The sequence below is a fragment of the Coregonus clupeaformis genome, chromosome 26 (assembly GCF_020615455.1).
Source record: "Coregonus clupeaformis isolate EN_2021a chromosome 26, ASM2061545v1, whole genome shotgun sequence".
NCBI lineage: Eukaryota > Metazoa > Chordata > Actinopteri > Salmoniformes > Salmonidae > Coregonus > Coregonus clupeaformis.
The window spans coordinates 44,638,841-44,652,763 of record NC_059217.1 but is presented as its reverse complement, the minus strand read 5'-3'; positions in this window follow the sequence as shown (position 1 = coordinate 44,652,763).

Below are 13,923 nucleotides of genomic sequence, written 5' to 3'. Positions count from 1 at the left end.
GGTCCACGACGAGAAGGAACAGGACCAAGAAAACTGCTGAGAGAATCCCAAGAATTGGAGGAGAAGAAGAATACATTGAGGCAAAGATGCTGAAGAAAAGTAAGAAGATGATGGAAGACGATATTTAGAGGACAGAACTTAAAATATAAGCTTTTGAAGAATCCTGATATGTCAACAACAAAGAACAGGACGAAGAAACTCTGAGAAGTCAATCATACAACTGGTGGAGAAGAGAAGCTTGTGTGATGAAGAATCAGGGTGAACCAAATCAACAATCACTGTTACAGCTTCAACTGAACAATATCAAAGGCAATTATACCAGCCAAGGGGGGACCAGATGGTCCATATCGACCGCCAGTTTCTGGACAGACACAGAATTGGAGAGGGAGAAGAACAAAGAAGAAGGAGGAATATTTCAGCTACACTTTCAGCAACTTTCAGAAGATTGGTATAATTATGGACAGATTGGGTACTTTACCTGTTCATGCAACAAGTTAGGAGGAAGAACAGAGAACATTTTTAAGGAAGATACAGGGGCAATTCAAGATCACCTGTTAGTGCCTAGAAGAGACGAAGGGGGGTGCATTGCTGAGAGCCTCGATTAGAGGAGAAGAGAAAATAGCTAACAGTTGAAACAACTGGCCATTAGAAGTGATAGTGAATAGTGGGAAAATTTATGTGTTCAGCCTAAAGAGGTTAAACATCTCACTATGTAAAATTAATTAGGGTAGGATAGGGATTTGATGTAGTAAAACAGTTTAATTACTCTTAAGGAATCAATTGAGCTCTGCTATAGAAGTCAAATAGGAATTAAAAGAGACAATATACCAATGACATTGTGGGAAGAGATGCATGGTGTAAATTGAAGTGTTCAATCAGAGGCACACTAGACGACTGACTGTCTGGTAGAATATTTTAAGAAGTAGGGTTTTTTGGGAATCATTTGCTTAAAAGATAATATCATAGGAAGGATGATAATGTATTAGATTACCTGTTAGACAATCTGTCTGGGAAAATAAACTTAATAGAGTGACTGTTATTCTGGGTTACATCCTGACACAAAGAGATTTGAGGTTAGGCTAAAGGTGTTTAGTCGTTTTGCCAAGTCTGTGTGTAATGAGTCAGAAGCAGGTGGGGAACTTTCCCAATCACATATTCTAAAATTTGGTGGTAAGAGATTTTGTCAATAAGTCAGGGGAAAAGGTTTTAAATGTTATGAGAGAATAGATTAGATTAAAATAAGTTAGGGGTAGGCTAGGTTGAAGGGACTCTAAGACAGTAAGCTAAGTTTCAAAGTTAGTAGTGAAAGAGAGAGAGAGAACAGTAATGAATGACACTTTAGAATAGGAAGATCAAGGTAATTGTGGGTACCTTTTGTTATAATCAGAAGGTTTAAAGTTTAGAGGTAGAACTGAAAGGGGGAAAAAGTGACACTAGTGGTGATGGATGGAAGTACAAGTAAAGAGTTCAGAGCTTTGGGAAAACTAGGAGTAAATAAGGACATTAACACGTGAGTCTATTAAAACAACAGTGAGAAGTAATTTAACTCTTTCAACATTGATAGTTATTAAAGCCATAAATATAGCGCATTTGATTATAAGGGAACCAATACAGCACCAATTTTAGGGGGAAAAATACTTATTAGGGTTTAGGATGGGGACGTTTCTCCCATATGGAGAGATAATTATGGAGAATAAGTATTGTTATCAGGACCAGGAGTAAAAGGAGGTATAGTTTAGAAGAGGGTTAGGAGTGACTGTTCACTTATGTTGCGTAATGTTATAGAGAAAGGGTAGGGAGAATATATGTGTACTTATCTAGTGCAAGCATTAGAAGTTGTTCCGGTTAAGAATTATTGGTTAAAGGGCTATGTAATTCATAAAGTAACGCTTATAATGGAAGATTTGAAGTCTGTAGAAGTTTCCACAGTCACAGAGGGAGTTAAGGATAAGTTTATTACAGTAGTCACTCCAACAGTGAATAATACACATGGGATATGGGTAGCTTTTCCACTAGAAGTAATTAGGGTTGATACAGCAGCTAAATCAACTACTTTAAGGGTAACTTTGGAAGGGATTAATGATACGATGTAGGGAGTATGACATCGACAACAACTTTTCTGAAATTAATGACTCAGGAGTTTATGTTACGGATGGAGAGGGCTGTCAATGATAGTACGAATAGGATTAAAATAGGAGAGCAGATAGAAACAATATAGATTAATCTGAAATGGAGAATATAGATTCATCATGGAAGCTGCAGGATGGGGTCTTTTGATATTGATGACAGAGGGGGGGGTATCTGATCAGTACTGCTCGTTCCTCTGTTGTGAAAATTAGAGATAGATTAACTCATTCTGTAAGAATCAGTGAGGAATCTTGGGGGTTGATGTCTGTTGGGGATGCCAGCCCAAGACGTGTTGGACGGTTGCGCAGCCTCTAGCGGGTCTGGGTCAGGGTTATGCTTTGTCATGACTGTGGTATCGGCAACAGTCATTGACAGATAAAATAATGTAGTTGTCAGAACAGTAGGGTTTAAGTGTTCTTGGGTAAAGGGAGTACCCTATGGGAATTGTTCAATGGGAAAGGAAAATCAGGTAACAACGGAACCCTGAAGTATTCAGGTGAAACAGTGAGGATAAAAGTTGTTGTTGTTCTAATAAAACATATGAGGTAAGGGGTATGTTTATGGGAATATCAGAGGGTGATGAGTATAGTATAACTTTGGATAAGTATGACTTTAAGGGTAGTAATGACAAATAATAGGTTATTTTTTATATACCAGGTAGTAAGAAGAGCAGGACTTTGATGGTTAAAAGATTAGCTTTTGACTGACAATGTAACTATGGGAATTTGAGAGATATTTGGTGGGTTTGTGATGATAGAGTATATTCTTACCCTATGGGGGATAGGATGTTGTTACAGGTCAATGTTTAAGCTTCCATATGAGGTTTTTACCATTAAAAGAGGAGTGGTACGAACACAGAAATCTGAATCTAGGGTTAAAAGGGTGACATGGCTACATGTCATAGTCTTCAAGCCTACCATTGGAGAATAAGTCTAAGGGAGAAGGGGGACTTCTTCCATGGTATGGTGTAACATTTGGGAAGATCATATGGATAAATATTAGTTATACTTTGAGTCCAGATAGGTCAGATAATATCACTGGGGTTATAGATGCATTATAAGGGATGTGTTTGAGAGATTTGAGAAGAGTTGGTTGCAAGATCAATTAGGCCAGTAGGGGCAGTGATGGGTCAGATTTTAGTTTCAGCTTTGATAACACTGTGTGATGTTTGTACTGACTTTTGAGAAAGTTATGAGATTGAGATAGGTTGGAGAAGTGGTGCCTGGAGACAACACTCAGATACCGGTGTTGACTGTTCCGGATCTGGATAAAGATGGACAAGTGGAACTGATGGATAAATATCATTTTGGATTATTTGATGATTTTTCAAATTGTTTTTTTTTTTTTTTTCTCAATATTAGTATGATTTTTAGAATGATTTTATGAATCAAGGGGGGATAGGTTAATATGATTCATACATCATTGATATATCATTTTTTAAATTCTTAGGTGAAATTGAGGTTTAATTTGAAAGTGGTTGTTTTGCAAAGGATACTGTTTGGTCGTTTCTTTTCTTTTCATTCCAGAGGCATTTGGGGGAGCATGTGACTCAAGCAAGGACAATATGAAGGGACAATAGGACTGGAGGAGATGAAACAAGGAGGGTGTGGCTGATTCCATCATCAACGATGCAGTGGAAGTCGAGATTACGGAGGAGACTACGGAGGAGATGAAGTGTAGTGGACTACATTCCAGTGTCAGCAATGAAATATAGACATATTTGATGTGTAATACATAATTGTGTCATATTCTTAGGTATTGATTTTAGTAGAATGATGTTTGATGTTATTGAATGCAGATGAGGATCTTAGATGCTTTTGTTTATTTCGGTGGGGTTAGGGAAAAGGACGTTTAGGCAGGGAGAGATTCCCTTTCAGGTCCTATGGGTTGACCAGCTTGAGAGTGGATGTTTCTGGATAGGATTTTGTTTGCAGGGGAAACATGTGTATTTAATGGCATCATAGTTTCAAATGTATTTACATGGTTTATGAGTTTATCTGGAGTACCGCGGTGGTTGCCTGGGGCAGAGGGACCGTGAGAGAATTTTACTGTCTTGATTGATGGATGGATGGATTTGGAACAAAGGTTGCCTGACAGTTTTTCGCTCTCACACTCCATAAAGATTTATTCATAATTCATAGTAATGTGTTCACACTTCATAAAGATTTATTCATAATTCATAGTAATGGGTTAACATTTCATCAACAGTTATTCATATTTCATAAGAAAGGTATTTACACTCTAGAGGAGAATGTTTTTGGGTTTAAGGTTAAGAATATTCAATAAGATAAATGTTACTGGTCATAATTATATTCTGTTTGTTTTCGAGACTTAGTTTAGTCTCGAAGGGGGGAAATGTAGTGTATGGAAATTATGACTGTTTTAAATGTTTTTCATGAAGAAATGGAATGTTGGTTATGTTAGTATCAAAAGGCAATGTTTAGTATAATGTAACATATAATAGACAGGAAGTGTATTGTAAAACTGGCCAGAAGAGGGAGCCCATCTTGTTGCATTGGTTATAAATAGGGGTACACGAAGAAGATAGGACAGAGCAGACATTGGAATTGGAGGACACTGCTCTCCAGACCTTGCAAGTCTGTTACTCATGCTGAAGCTTGTGATCTGAATAAACCTTATGATCAACGTTCAGTATGAGCAGACTCCTTTTGTTCATCAGCAATGACGACCACCATTCATCATATACGACAATGGTCTTTTTAATCCACTACCCAGAGTCAGGAACAGATGAAGTTAGGTCTGCTACTGTTCAGTTATTAAATATGATTCATGGTGATGGGAAATAAAAAATACATCTAGTAGTAGTTTTCCTTTGCTATTTATTCCAAGGTGTGTCTTTAACTTGTAAATGGATTGTGTTGAAGCTGGCATGTGGTGTGGATGATAGAATAGAGTGAATAGAGGAGAGAGGAGAGGAGAACATAATATAGAAGACAGATAAGATAGAGAGAGAATTCATACCCAGGGGAGTTACTGACTCTGTCCCAAATGACACCCTGTTCCCTACGTAGTGCACTAGGCTACTTCTGACCAGATCTAAAGTAGTGCACTACATAGGGAATAGGGTGGAGATTGGAGATTTGTGTGTCTTTAACTTGTAAATGTGTGGAAGCTGGCTAGTGGTGTGTCTTTAACTTGTAAATGTGTGGAAGCTGGCTAGTGATGTTGGTGATAGAATAGAATGAATAGGGAGGATGGGAGGGGAAATGGGCAGATATATAAGACAGATGAGGGAGAGAGAGATTTCCATCCAGGAGTTACTGTCTCTGTCCCAAATCTCTCCCTGTTCCCTACGTAGTGCACTAGGCTTCTTTTGACCAGATCTAAAGTAGTCTTCTAGATTTTACATGTTTTCTCCCTGTCATTAGAAAATGACAATATGGTAATGACTTTAGTGGTTTCCTCCCCCTTTGTGTTTTTATTGGTTGTGTGTTATGTGTGTGTTGTGTTAGGTTTTCCCCCTGTGTTCCTAATTGACAATCCATTAACAATTAATCAGAAACAAATTATATTCCAGTTGTGTTTAGACAACTTCATGGCTGACATCCCCCAGAACTTTACCTGATGTTTTCTCTCTCTCTCAAACCATCCCCATCCCCTCTCTAGCAATCAAGGAGGAAAACTTCAAGGAAATGTACATAGTTCTCCTTGAACCCAGAGTATGACTACTGTTTTTCTCTGAACAAAGTTTCAGCCACTTGATTGCTAGAGTGTTGGATGGAATTGTCTGTCTGTCATTACTTCAAGTTCCTGTTACCTCTACTTTGTCTTCAGTTCCTACCTCACAGCTAAATGGCATATTATTATTATATATATTTTTCATACTGGCCCCCATGGGAATCGAAACCACAACCCTGGCATTGCAAACACCATGCTCTACCAACTGAGCTACATCCCTGCCGGCCATTCCCTCCCCTATCCTGGACCAATTGTGCGCCGCCCGGTCGCTGACGGCTACGACAGAGCCTGGATTTGAACCAAGATCTCTAGTGGCACAGCTATCACTGTTATGCAGTGCCTTAGAACACTGCCCCACTCGGGAGACTATAGAAAGCAGACAACCTCAATATGGTTTCATTCCTGTAGTTATCAGGACACATGGGGTGTGGAACTATTATCTCCTTTCTAAGTTTGAACTTGTCCACTTCCCTTCATGGATTTAAAAGGAAATGACTGGTATGTGTAAACTCCCTCTACCCCATGCCAACACCAATCCAATGCTGTACAATTAATTCCATAGCTTAACATGGGAAATGCTCACTGCCTCCCATAAGAGTCATTGAAGCGTTGGATAAGATAGGCCCCTGCCTTCACCAGGGGATATTTGTTGGACCCGTCACAACAGGTGAGGAGGGCCTCATCCTCCAGCTGCACAAAGAAAGCCAGGGACTGCCTTGTGCTCCAGTCTCCAGCAGGGGGCAGCAAAACCCTATAGACCTGAATGGGAAAGTGAGGAGTAAAAGTCTAAGGTGAATTTACATTGATGTTTCCATAGAGACGAGTCAAATTCACTAGGCACCAAACGGAAGATAATTAGCTGAAAGTCATCATTAACACTGTACTGAGTGTAGCCTATGGATATAATATATTATCATATAATATAATACAATGATCTTTGACATCATTCAGTAATTGAGTCATGTAGGGGATGGATGATCTTGGACATCGTTCAGTAATTGAGTCATGTAGGGGATGGATGATCTTGGACATCGTTCAGTAATTGAGTCATGTAGGGGATGGATGATCTTTGACATCGTTCAGTAATTGAGTCATGTAGGGGATGGATGATCTTTGACATCGTTCAGTAATTGAGTCATGTAGGGGATGGATGATCTTGGACATCGTTCAGTAATTGAGTCATGTAGGGGATGGATGATCTTTGACATCATTCAGTAATTGAGTCATGTAGGGGATGGATGATCTTCGACATCGTTCAGTTCTTGCTCTGACGGGTCTGAGTTTGTGTGAGGGGCGTGTTTTTCTTTCAGAGTTTGTGATGATTGGTTGTGGTAGGAAGTTCTGTTGTCAGACTGGAGGAGATGATGGTCAAACTGGAGGCAGACTGTTGGGTTCTTCTCTCAATCAGGGGTCAGAGGTTGAGGGTTCAGTGTGCTGATGCATAGCTGCTGTATCATGTGTGACTTTATACATCTCAATTTGATTGAAATTACAGCTTATATACTCAGTGAATGCATCTGAATAGATAAGGCCTGACAAAATACTAACTCTATATGCTGTGGTCTACATCCTGGGGTTTACCCAGGACATCCTCCAGTATTACTACCATCACCACAGCAGCTAGATAACTGTGGTCTACATCCTGGGGTTTACCCAGGACATCCTCCAGTATTACTACCATCACCACAGCAGCTAGATAACTGTGGTCTACATCCTGGGTATCCTGCCTATGCAAAGTACTCTGGTCAGATGAGACTAAAATTGAGCTTTTTGGCCATGAAGGAAAACACAATGTCTGGCGCAAACCCAACACCTCTCATCACCCCGAGAACACCATCCGTTTTTCATCAGCAGGGACTGGGAAACTGGTCAGAATTGAAGTAATGATGGATGGCGCTAAATACAGGGAAATTCTTGAGGGAAACCTGTTTCAGTCTTCCAGAGATTTGAGACTAGGACGGAGGTTCACCTTCCAGCAGGAAAATGACCCTAAGCATACTGCTAAAGCAACACTTGAGTGGTTTAAGGGGAAGCATTTAAATGTCTTGGAATGGCCTAGTCAAAGCCCAGACCTCAATCCAATTGAGAATCTGTGGTATGACTTAAAGATTGCTGTACACCAGCGGAACCCATCTAACTTGAAGGAGCTGGAGCAGTTTTGCCTTGAAGAATGGGCAAAAATCCCAATGGCTAGATGTGCCAAATTTATAGAGACATACCCTAGGAAACTTGCAGCTGTAATTGCTGCAAAAGGTGGCTCTACAAAGTATTGACTTTGGGGGGGTGAATAGTTATGCACGCTCAAGTGTTGTGTTTATTTGTCTTATTTCTTGTTTGTTTCACAAAAAAAATGATTTTGCATCTTCAAAGTGGTAGGCATGTTGTGTAAATCAAATGATACAAACCCACAAAAAATCAATTTTAATTCCAGGTTGTAAGGCAACAAAATAGGAAAAATGCCAAGGGGGTTGAACACTTTCGCAAGCCACTGTATAGCATGTGTCAAAGAAGTCAAGTTGGGAATCACTATGTCAAATTCTGCAAACATCTTTAATCCATCATGTGACACCTGTCCTTGTTCTCATCACATAAAGGGCTGTTAAAACAATGAACACAATATATTTTGGGATGTAAACCAGAAATATGAATCACTGATGATCCATACTGTTCTGATCTAATGAGATGGATGTAGGGTCTTCTGGGCCTTTCCCAGTCATGGAGGACAGAAACATGCAGCTGTGCACCTCACTGAAGACCACTACTGAATTGGGGGTAGGGAGGATATTGTGTCAGTAAATACATTTATGACAGGTTAGGGTTAGGCATGATATTCCATGTCAGACTCAAACGTTACTAGTTCTAGTGAGGGAGAACTATCATAGTTTTAGTAAGTGAGACAGTTGTTTTGCTATTCCACTACATGTCATCCTGATGGGTGGTGCTGGGAGCCATTGACATGTGTGTTCCTCAGGCAGCAGCAGGTGTCTTCTACAGGGCTGGGTAGGGCGGTCTGGCTGGGAGCCTCTTCTATAGGGGCTGGGTAGGGCGGTCTGGCTGGGAGCCTCTTCTATAGGGGCTGGGTAGGGCGGTCTGGCTGGGAGCCTCTTCTATAGGGGCTGGTTAGGGCGGTCTGGCTGGGAGCCTCTTCTATAGGGGCTGGGTAGGGCGGTCTGGCTGGGAGCCTCTTCTATAGGGGCTGGGTAGGGCGGTCTGGCTGGGAGCCTCTTCTATAGGGGCTGGGTAGGGCGGTCTGGCTGGGAGCCTCTTCTATAGGGGCTGGGTAGGGCGGTCTGGCTGGGAGCCTCTTCTACAGGGCTGGGTAGGGTGGTCTGGCTGGGAGCCTCTTCTACAGGGCTGGGTAGGGTGGTCTGGCTGGGAGCCTCTTCTATAGGGGCTGGGTAGGGTGATCTGGCTGGGAGCCTCTTCTACTGTCACGGTTAACTAAGCCAGAACCCAGAAGCAGACCAGGACACGGTACGTGAGACAAAGGTGAGTGTTTATTTATAGAGTCCGAGTGAAGCTGAATAATCCAGGGAACAGAGCGGGTGGCGTGGATGGGTTGTTGAGGGTGCAGTGGTTGGTCCGGTACTGGCTCGGCAGCCGCCGACCATCAGGCAGAGGTTGGGTGAAGGTTCCGGGTGAGAGACTGCAGACAGAACAAAACGGAGGTGAGTACACAGCAAATCAACAAGGTGCAAAACAACAAAACTAACGCTAGAACTCAAAGGCTGATACGCTGACAAACATACTGTTCATGGCTAACGATCCGGCAGGAACTGGATGTTGGGCCAGAGCCTAAGAAGGGTGATGATCAGGACCAGGTGTGCAGATTGCTGATGGGATGCAGGTGCGGAAAACCAGAGCGCTCCCGGGAGCGTTCCCGAACCCTCGGGAAACTGGAGAATACGAGCAGGAACACTAGTCACCAGGCAGGACCCGACTCAGACAGCCGGGATCGTCACAGTACCCCCTCCGACGAACGCCACCGGGCGGACTTCCCGGAGCGCCAGGATGGAGGCGGTAGAAGTCACTGATGAGGTCTGCGTCTAGGACCTGTCGCCGCGGAATCCAACTCCTCTCTTCAGGGCCATACCCCTCCCAGTCCACGAGATACTGGAAACCCCGGCCCCGCCCGTCTGGAATCCATGATGCGACGCACCGTGTAGGCAGGACCACCTCCGATCATCCGAGGAGGAGGAGGAGGAGGCGGAGGAGGCAACAGAGGACTGAGGAAGACAGGCTTGAGGCAGGAGACATGAAAGGTGGGATGGACTCTGAGCGTCCTCGGTAGTTTGAGTCGAACTGCCACTGGATTGATCACCTTCTCCACCACAAACGGACCAATGAACTTCGGCAACAACTTCCTAGACTCAGTCCGTAACGGAAGATCCCGTGTGGCCAACCAAACCCTATCTCCGATGGTATAGGTGGGAGCGGGAATCCGGCGACGATTCGCCTGGAGCTGATACCGGTCCGAAACTCTAAGGAGTGCCTTTCTGGCCCGATGCCAGGTCCGGTGGCAACGCCGAATATGGGCCTGAACAGAAGGCACTGAGAGCTCCTTCTCCTGAGAAGGAAACAGGGGAGGTTGGTAGCCATACAGGCACTGGAAGGGAGACATCCCAGTGGCAGATGTAGGAAGAGTATTGTGGGCATACTCAACCCAAGGCAACTGAGAGACCCAGGAGGTGGGGTTGGAAGAGACCAGACAGCGTAGCGTTGATTCCATCTTCTGGTTGGCTCTCTCCGCCTGACCATTGGATTGGGGGTGAAAACCAGATGTGAGACTGACCGTAGCTCCAATGGCCAAACAGAAGGACTTCCAGACAGCAGAGGTAAACTGAGGGCCACGGTCGGAAACGATATCACTGGGCAAACCGTGGACCCTGAAAACCTCCCTAACCAGGATCTCGGACGTCTCCGAGGCAGAGGGAAGCTTGGCAATAGGCACAAAGTGGGCGAACTTGCTGAATCTGTCCACGATAGTCAGAACGACCGTGTTCCCCTCAGAAGCGGGCAACCCCGTGACGAAGTCCAGGGCCAGATGCGACCATGGTCGCCGGGGAATAGGAAGGGGGTGAAGTAGTCCAGAGCTGGGCCGATTGGTACTCTTATTCTGCGCACACACTGGACAGGCAGCAACAAAACCCCGAGTATCCTCGGCCATGGCAGGCCACCAAAAACGTCTGCGAAGAAACGCCATAGTCCGAGCCACGCCAGGGTGACAAGCCATCTTGCTGGCGTGGGACCATTTGAGGACAGCAGGACGAACCGACTCAGGCACAAACAACCGACCGGGTGGACCGTTACCGGGACCGGGCTGAGTCCGAAGGGCCGCCAGCACCTCCTCCTCAATCTTCCACATAACTGCTCCCACGACGCAGTTCCGGGGGAGGATTGTCTCGGTCTTGGACCCACTCTCCTCCGTCTTGGAGAACATCCGGGACAAGGCGTCCGCCTTGCCGTTCTTAGATCCAGGTCGGAACGTCAGGGCAAACTTGAATCGTCCGAAAAACAACGCCCACCTGGCCTGACGGGGAGTTGAGACGTTTAGCCGATTGCACGTAAGCAAGATTCTTGTGGTCCGTCCAGACCATAAACGGTTGCTCCGCCCCCTCCAACCAGTGGCGCCACTCCTCCAAGGCAAGTTTCACCGCGAGAAGCTCCCGGTTGCCCACATCGTAATTCCTCTCCGCAGGCGAAAGGCGACGAGAGTAGTAGGCGCAGGGATGGAGTTTACTGTCCGTGGAGCATCGCTGCGACAGGATGGCGCCAACTCCCACATCAGACGCGTCCACTTCAACGACGAACTGACGGGCCGTGTCCGGTTGAGAGAGAATCGGTGCGTTGGTGAATCGCCTCTTCAAATCCAGAAACGCTCGATCCGCCTCCGGATTCCACTTGAAGGTCCTGATGCTGGAAGTCAAGGCAGTTAACGGAGCGGCCACACGGCTGTAATCCCGGATGAATCTGCGGTAGAAATTCGCAAACCCCAAAAATCTCTGGAGCTGCAATCTCGTACCGGGCTGGGCCCATTCCAGAACCGCTCTAACCTTCTCCTGGTCCATCCTAATCTCTCCCCTGGAGATGATGTACCCGAGAAAGGATGTCGTGTGGGCGTGAAACTCGCACTTCTCGGCCTTCACAAACAGGCGATTCTCCAACAATCGCTGCAGAACCTGCCGGACATGCTGGACGTGGTCGGAAGGTTCCTTCGAGAAGATCAGAATGTCATCCAGGTAAACAAACACAAAGAGACCGATCATATCTCTCAGGACGTCGTTCACCATACTCTGGAATACCGCTGGAGCATTGGTCAGTCCAAACGGCATCACCTGATACTCGAAGTGACCCATCGGTGTATTGAAACCCGTCAACCACTCGTCCCCCTCTCTGATCCGGACCAGGTGATACGCATTGCGTAGGTCTAGCTTGGTGAACACCGTAGCACCCTGTAAGGAGTCGAAGGCAGAACTCATCAAGGGCAGGGGATACTTGTTCTTGACCGTGATGTCATTCAACCCCCCGATAATCAATACACGGTCGAAGAGAGCCATCCTTCTTACCCACAAAGAAGAATCCTGCCCCCAGGGGTGATGACGAGGGACGAACGAGACCAGCAGCTAGGGACTCCTTGATGTAGGTCTCCAACGCCTCACGTTCAGGTCGGGAGATACTGTATAACCTTCCCTTGGGGTAGACAGCTCCAGGGACCAGGTTGATGGCACAATCATATGGTCGGTGGGGAGGGAGTGACAGAGCCTTCTGCTTACTGAAAACTTCCCCAAATCGTGATATGTCTCGGGAACCAGGGACAAATCTGGGGGTTTAGCCTCAATCACCTGACTGGGAACCGAATGGGGGCAGGCAGTCTTGAGACAGTTAGCATGACAATCAAGGCTCCAACTCGTTACCTTGCCCGTCACCCAATCGAACGTGGGATTGTGTTCCTTCAGCCAGGGGTATCCAAGGACCAGAGGAACATGGGAAGACGGCAGAATGAAGAATGAAATCATCTCAGAATGATTCCCCGACAACCGCATCTTAACCGGTTCAGTCCTCATCGTGATACGTGCCAGACTACTGCCGTTCAGAGTGGTAGCTTCAATGGCTTCCGGCAATTGCTCCTTGGAAAGCCCCAGCTGTTCCACCAACTCGGCATCTAGAAAGCTTCCATCGGCACCTGAATCGATAAAAGCGTTAATCGCTAAGCTCTGATTCCTGTTCATAAGGGTAGCCGGGAAACGGGGTCTGACAGAGGTATTGAGAGGTCGAAACTGGCTCGCTAAAAGTCCTCCCAACTTTAGCGAGCCGCGCAGTTTGACGACCCGACTGGATCCTGAGAAGCTGATCGGTTGGACGGAACCCATTGCTTCTCCCTCCTTCGCTCTCGGACTCGATTATCCACCCGAATAGACAAAGCTACCAAGCTGTCCAGGTCACTAGGCTCCGGATAGGAGATCAACTCATCCTTGAGCTGCTCCGACAGACCCTGGTAAAAGGCCGCTTGCAGAGACTCCTCGTTCCACCCACTCTCCACAGCCAACGTCTTGAACTCGATCACGAAGTCGGCCACGCTGCAGTTCCTTGGCGAAGCGAAAACAGGCGCCTAGCTGCGTCCCTCCCTCGGACGGAATGGTCGAAGAGCTTCCTCATCTCGGCCGTGAACCCCTGGTATGAAGCCATGCAGGGATCCTGTCGTTCCCAAACGGCTGAAGCCCACTCCAGCGCTCGACCACGCAGCAACTCAATCACAAAGGCTATCCTAGCCTTGTCTGTGGCATAAGAGTAGGGCTGTAGATCGAACACTAGTCCACACTGCATAAGGAAGGAACGGCATCTTCCCAGCTCTCCCTCATACTTATCCGGCGCCGGAACCTTGGGCTCACGGATGGACACAGCTTCAGAAGCGGCAGGCGAGATGGGTGAAACCGGTAGTGGATCCTCCACCGGACACTTGCGTTGGTTCTGGACCTCCGTCAGACCGGTAGAAAGGTTCCGAACTGACAACGCGATCTCCTGTAGTACCGTGCTATGATAGCCCAACATCTTCTCCTGCTGGGTAATAGCATGGCGAACAGAGTCCAGGTCCGCTGG